This window comes from Garra rufa, chromosome 7 (genome assembly GCF_049309525.1).
Source record: "Garra rufa chromosome 7, GarRuf1.0, whole genome shotgun sequence".
Taxonomy (NCBI): domain Eukaryota; kingdom Metazoa; phylum Chordata; class Actinopteri; order Cypriniformes; family Cyprinidae; genus Garra; species Garra rufa.
The window spans coordinates 38,957,468-38,964,261 of record NC_133367.1 but is presented as its reverse complement, the minus strand read 5'-3'; the positions used below and the strand labels follow the sequence as shown (position 1 = coordinate 38,964,261).

The window sequence follows — 6,794 nt, the reverse complement described above, 5'->3', positions numbered from 1 at the left end:
ATGATAACCATACAATGAATGAACCATACATTTTGAAAATGCCTATTTTGAGTGGAAGCAGAAGCACGCTGTTTTTGTGCATTTCTCTTAAAATGCTAATGAGCGGCTGCTCCCCGCCCCCTTTTCCAGAATAAAGCTCCGCCATCACCGCTCTTAACTCAGATACTCTGATTAAAAAAACATCTGTTGCATATTGATTATCATGTCTACCATGCTGAAATCTTGTTTTAAACTATATTAGTTTAAACTTTTGATATAGGGTTTTCTGAGCACACACATCCAAATCACATACACAAAAAGTGGCTGTCACATGGCAAGTGAGTACTAAACAAAGTTCTCTGTCATGTCTTATTGTGCTTAAACCATCAAATACACACAAGTTTATGTTAAAAACACAGGAGTTACAAATACAATCAGTTATGTCTGTGAACAGTTGTGTACACACACTGCCAACACATATTTATGTTCAAACAACATGTAAAAGTGAATTTTGTATAATAGGTAGCCTTTAAATCTGGCACAGAGACACTGAAGAATCAGGATACAATCTAAATCCAGCATAGAGGCGTTCAGTGAATGTGGTGTTGAATGTGTATATGTGTGTGATTGTGTGTGCATTAGAAATGCTGAAGAAGGACAGAATGCCGGCCGACCAGTCCAGATAGACTCCTACTCTATTAGATGGGGATGAAGAGGAAGGAATGTTTGTGCTCACATTATTGTGCCAAGCAGTATAAATCGTATCAGAAAAGTACAGACACCACGACTTTTCATTGAGTCCAAACCGAGAGTCAATCCCACCCTTCCGGTTGATTCCCTTATATGTCACTGCTACATGACCCCATCCACTCCAATCAGCCTCCCAGTAACAGCGTCCAGTCAGACTCTCTTTACACAGAACCTGTTCAAGACTCTTAAATCTCTCTGGATGATCAGGATGAGGCTGCTGTTCTTTCACACATGATGTTGTTTTTGTCTTTACAGAGCGTGAGTTGAGCATGTGCCGTGTTTGGATCCAGTGTGAGATCACAGGCATCTGAACACAGAAAAACAAATCAGAACATCTATGACATCAATAAATAGGTGCACATGTGTGTCTGTGTATCTGAAGGCTTACATTTTTGCAGTCCTGGAGTAATCCTGAAATCTCTTCCATGGTCCACACTAATAGAGACACAAGCATACACAAACAATTTTCAGTGAACTGATTAATAATGTCCAAATAAATGGTTTTACTATTGTGTAAAAATACATATACAGCAGTACCACCATTTGTGGAAAAAGAAATCACTCACTGGTCTTCGCTGATGATTTTTTGTAGCTTTAATAAAGATTAATTATTTTAGTTTGCTGTTCTCCTGTATTCTGTTCAGATTTAGTTCTTGTGTGCCCATTTTTGGTTATGTTCCTGGTCTCGTTTAGTCATTATTAGTTAACCACCATCACCTGTGTTTTTCTCATTTACCCATGTACTTAAGCCCCACTTTGTCAGAAATTTAGTTGCCAGTTATTGTATGTTGTTACCCTAAATGTGTGGTTTCCTTCATCATTCCTTGTGGATTTATTCAAAGAATTAAGATGATCATCTTTGTTGTGCACTCTCTGTCTTCGCTCCGACATGTACCGTGACAATTAATCTATATCAGGGGTGTCACACTCAGTTTCTAGAGAGCCACACTGCCCTACAAAGCAAAAAGGCAATAACTGCATTTTTGGTCAAAAATTAGTTATTATCATTTTCATGACATTCAAGGCATCCTTTGTTATGTGACAAAATATCTTATCTCAAATGTGTGTGATTTCGCGGCATCCTCACGGGACGGTTTTAACATTGGATAACAGGCTGGATGACAGGATAACTTTAAAGTCATTTTTCTCAGTTCTGCACTCGGCGTAGTTATTGCCTTTTTGCTTTGTAGGGCAGCACAGCCCTGTACAGTTTAGATTCAACCCTAATTAAACACTAATTAATTCAAATGTACTATCCTTATGTTGTTTCTGAATTAATTTAGAGGTTCACTGTGAAATGATGACAATATAAATGTTATATTACATGCAATTAATTGTTATTAATTACAGATTGTTTTTTTTTTTCATTAATTTCTTAATCAATTAGCAGCACTAATGTTAATCTTTTTATTGAGGTTACTGTTGGTTATATTAGTTAATTTTTTTATTTGATAATCCGGCCCTCAAATGAAGCAAATTGGATAGCCCTGTCTTATATAGTATAACAACAAATGTAATACAACAAGAGATTCATAAGCAATTTTTGTAGGCTGTTCATTTTAACCGTAAGTGTAACAAGGTGGGGGGAAAGTCAAGTACAACAACATTTTTTGGAAAGTAATTTGTGTTTTAACGCTTATTAACACCCACCCAAACATGAATGAAACATGGGCAATTGTAGTGTTTACAGATTGCCTCCTTTTGCTTTCACTATTGCAAATGTCTCACTGTAATGTTCAAAAAAGGTCTAAATTATGAGAACTTGCATGCCTGACCTCGCGTTGTTTCCATGTCACTTCTCGCGTGTGTTTGGTTGTGAGACGTAGTTTGCGGACCGGGACAAAGTTGTCGGCGATTCTTCCTATTGTAAAGTCATGCAGTGTGAAACCCCCTGTCGCCAATCAATCGTGCTGTGTGAACACAGCAGTGACGGAATGCTACCCAAGATAGTCATGCAGTGTGAAAAGATCTGTGACGCGATTGCTTTGAAAATCGTGCAGTCTGAACTCGGCATTAGGTGACTCCAATCCCAAATAGAGACATATTTATGAGTCATAATTGTATCACATACTTGAGTTTATTCAGTTTATAGTTTGGATCCTTTAGTTTGTCTTTGAGCAGCTGGACCCCTGATTGTCCTGGGTGATTGTAGCTCAGATCCAGCTCTCTCAGGTGTGAGGGGTTTGAACTCAGAGCTGAAGACAAATATCCACAGCCTTTCTCTGTTACCATACAGCCAGACAACCTGCAAAAGTATAAATCATAAATGAGGTGGAAATGTGAAATTTTGAAAGAAAAAATAATTAGATAAAACATTATTGAACTGATTACCATTTATTCATTAGAACTATTATAAACATCAAGTATTTTTTCAGTTTTTAAAAATCACTGATGTTCTTACACACCTCAGTATCTCCAGCTGACAGTTTGGACTCTTCAGTTCATCAGAGAGCAGCTTTACTCTTGAATCATGCAGGTCATTGTTACTTAGATCCAGCTCTCTACAATTTGAGTATTGTAAAGCTGATGATACAATTACAATGCTCAGCAATAAGATTACAGCCAGCAAGACTGAAAGAGAGTAAAACAAAATTTTAATCAATTTTTGTAAGCTAAAAATAGTCAGTAAAGGTTACTGTATTCTCATACAGTGTCTCTACAGTTAGGGATGGGGGGTGATGCTTGTCATTAGGCAATAATTTTTCTAAAATGCACTTATATTAAATTTATCTCTCTATAAATCTTGATTCAATTGTAGCTTCACGCAATTGGTCACAACAGCAAAATTTAAGTAGTCAGTGCAATATGAGTGAAATGAAATTTTCCAAACCCATTTTAGTACCACAGCATAAACTCCTCACTCTATATAACTATTTAAATAATTTAAGTAATTGAAAATAAAATACAATTATTATTATTAATAATGCTACAGTAATAAGTAAGACAAATTTTGCATATACCATTCAAATGTTGTTGTTTTTTAAATTAGTCTATTAATCTACATGTACAATGAAAGACATACAGAGATTTAATTTGAAATGTCCATGATTTGTCTTATCTGTTGCTACAGCTATCACTGTCAGTCATCACAATTTTGGCAATTCAACAGAAAGAAAAACAAAACTTTTAGTCATTTGTGAATGGGATATATACATAAAGTGAGCAAAAAAATAGTCTTTTTATAATAATGTGGGTACAAATCCTAATGTTTAAGCATATAATGATATTTTAGGGGGTTATGTTTTTCTAATTTGATAGCAACAGCTTTGACATGACCCTTTTCTATTCTAACATGACCATGCCTCTGTGTATAAGGCAAGGTTCAAAAAGAAATGATTGATTGTGGAAGAACTTGACTGGTCTGTAGAAAACAAAGTCCTAATCCCAGCTGAGCACCTCTGCAGCGACTTTAAATGCAGACTTTGAGCCAAAACTCATCACCAAACACCAATGACTTGTAACTATGGGTACAGTCATTTTTGACACTTCCAAAATGGTTGCAACAAAGATGGAAATACAATTTACAAATACATGAATTGTTTCCATCTTTGTTGTCATAGTTTTGGAAGTGCCTTTTTTTCTGTTCTAAAGAAGGGGTGTCACAATACTTTTGTCAATATAGTGTATGTACAAGTCATTGGTGTTTGGTGATGAGTTTTTGGCTCAAGGTCCATATCACACCAGAGGTGTTTAGCAGATATGTGGACTTTGCTTTCTGCAGACCTGTCAAGTTCTTTCACACTGGCTGAAATTAAAATTACTAAATTAGTCAAACCTGTTCAGTAGAAGGGGGTGTCCCAATACTTTTGCCAATATAATGTATGCAAATATAAACAAATTTACTTACAGAGCTTTACTGCAGTTGCTCACAGCTGGTATCAGTCTCCTTCTACCCTCATCTGATGTGTTGTATTTTTTAAGGTCCAGCTCATCCAGCACCTCCTCTGACATTTGAAGAATATAGGCAATTGTTGAGCAGTGAGCAGGAGAGAGTTTCTTCTCTGAGTGTTTGTCTGATTTCACAAACTCCTGAATCTCTTTGGACAGAGTCTGATCTTTTACTTCCAGCAGACAGAGGAACAGATTTATGGATCTTTCAGTGGAAAGTCCATGTCCGTCTTTGATCTTCTCTTTAATGTACTGTATGGTTCTCGTGATGCTCTCTGAGCTGTTCTCTGTGTGTGTCAGTAGATCCTGTAAGAGTCTCTGATTGGACTCCAGTGGGATGCCCAGCAGGAACCGCAGGAACAGATCAAGGTGGCCATTTTCACTCTCAAGAGCTTTATCTACAGCACCTTTAAGCAAATTTTGTACAGAAGCAAAATCCTTCAGTTCCTCCATAGTTCTATTCACATGGTAGTAGAACACATGGAAAGCAGCGAGAAACTCCGGAACACTCAGATGAATAAAACTGTAGATTTTCTTTTGAAGAATGACAGATTCCTCCTTAAAGATCTGAGTGCAAATCCCAGAGTACACTGTGTCAGTGATGTCTAAGCCGCTCTCAATCAGGTCCTCCTGATAAAACATCACATTGCCCTTCATCAGCTGTTTGAAAGCCACCTCACCAAGTTTCACAATCACTTCTTTGTTGAACTGCAGGAGTTTCTCTGGATCTCTCTCCTCATACTTTTGGTTCCTCATTTTGATCTGAATCAGCAGAAAGTGGATATACATTTCAGTCAGAGTTTGTGGAATTTCTGCACCTTCATCTTCTTCCAGGAGCTTCTGAATCACAGTGGATGAGATCCAACAGAAGACAGGGATGTGGCACATGATGTGGAGGCTTCTTGCTTTTTTGATGTGTGAGATGATTTTGCTGGCTTGATGTTGGTCACTTATTCTCTTCTTGAAATATTTCTCCTTCTGAGGCTCATTGAATCCCTGAATTTCTGTCAGACGGTTGATGTATTTGGAGGGGATCTGATTGGCTGCTGCTGGTCTAGAGGTGATCCAGATAAGAGCAGAGGGAAGCAGCTCTCCTCTGATGAGGTTTGACATTAACACACCCACTGATGAAGTCACATCACAAACTTTTTGTGTGTCAGAAAACAGTTTGATTCTGCTTTCATCCAGACCATCAAAGATGAACACAACTTTACACTCCTCATAAATCTTTGGATCCAGAACTTGAAGTTCAGGATGAAAGTCCAGCAGAAGTCTGTCAAGACTGTACTGGTGATCTTTAATCAAGTTCAGCTCTCGAAATGGAAGCACAAACACGAAATCCACATCCTGATTGGCTTTTCCCTCCGCCCAATCCAGAATGAACTTCTGCACAGAGACAGTTTTTCCAATTCCAGCGATGCCTTTAGTAAGAACAGTTTTGATTTGGACTTTCTCCTCACATCCTGGTTCAGATGAGGCTTTAAAGATGTCATTGCAGTCAATTGGAGTGTCTTGTGACTGTTTTGTTCTGGCTGTTTTCTCCATCTGTAAAACCTCATGTTCTTTATTCACTCCTTCACTCTCGCCCTCTATGATGTAAAGCTGCGTGTAGATCTTTTTCAGAAGGGTTTGATTCCCATGGAGTTTGTTTCCCTCATATAATTTCTCATTCTTGTTCTTCATGCTGGTTTTGTGCTGGTCTTTGACTGTTTGCAGGTCCCCAGGCTCCATTGAGTGTCTCTGCAGCACTGCTACAGTGTTGTCCTGCCTGATGTGAGTCTGATAGTGGGGTGTAGAGGATGGTACAGATCTGATTGGCCCACATACATCCATCCTGCTGCATTTTCAAGTTGTACCCATTTGCACTGCAAATTTTGAAGTGTATTTAGTGTTGTTTCATTGAAATTCTTAAATAATTATTTATCTGAGATACACTACAGTATGTTAGCAAGTAAATATTTATACTAACAGTGGGTCAAAGATCACTGGTCCTTTACTAAATGCCAGGGGTTTCTCCATGGAAATGGCACTCTTCACAGACACACCACTGGGAACTGGAGACTCTGATCTGACACTCTTCCTGTTTGTGATACTGACAAAATACAAGAAAACAACATTTTTTACATACAATCATATGAAATTGGCACTTTTTTAGCATTTCAAAAGAGCATGCTTTT

General features: G+C 37.9%; 1 pseudogene; it reads right to left on the bottom strand.

The window, feature by feature from the left end:
- Positions 1-508: 508 nt before the first annotated feature.
- Positions 509-6,450, bottom strand: LOC141338157 (NLR family CARD domain-containing protein 3-like; annotated as a pseudogene).
- Between the last annotated feature and the right edge of the window lie 344 nt (positions 6,451-6,794).